A 488-nucleotide genomic window follows, 5' to 3' on the forward strand; every position below is an offset into this window, starting at 1 on the left:
TATTGCGGCTGACATGAGGAGGAGCCAGGAAAGGAAAATTAACGAAGGTAAGTATACAAGTTTCCGTTTTCCTGGCTCCCTCCTCATGTCAGCCTACGATGGGATTTAAAAGCAATATACTAGGGAGGGAAAAACCCCCAATAAATAGGCATACACCAAGCATAACTGCCATATAAATTTAATGAGAAAGAGCAGCCGAAAGAACTGCCACTCCCAAAGAGGATTCAGCCCCAAATCTAACATCCAGCTTATAGTGTCGCAAAAACGTGTTTGGCGTGTTCCAGCTTGCCGCTCTGCAGATGGTATCCACCGGCACCCTCGCGTAGGTAGCCCAGGAAGCTGCCATCGCCCACGTGGAATGAGCCTTTAAGCCATGGGGAGGGGAAAGACCTGCGACCCCGTAAGCCAATGATATGGCCTTCACGATCCATGATGAAAGAATCCGCAGAGGGGCCGCTAAACCCTTCTTTGAGCCGCTGGGAAAAATA

This window comes from Nanorana parkeri, unplaced genomic scaffold (assembly GCF_000935625.1).
Source record: "Nanorana parkeri isolate BGI_ZX_2015 unplaced genomic scaffold, ASM93562v1 scaffold1672, whole genome shotgun sequence".
Taxonomy (NCBI): Eukaryota; Metazoa; Chordata; class Amphibia; order Anura; family Dicroglossidae; genus Nanorana; species Nanorana parkeri.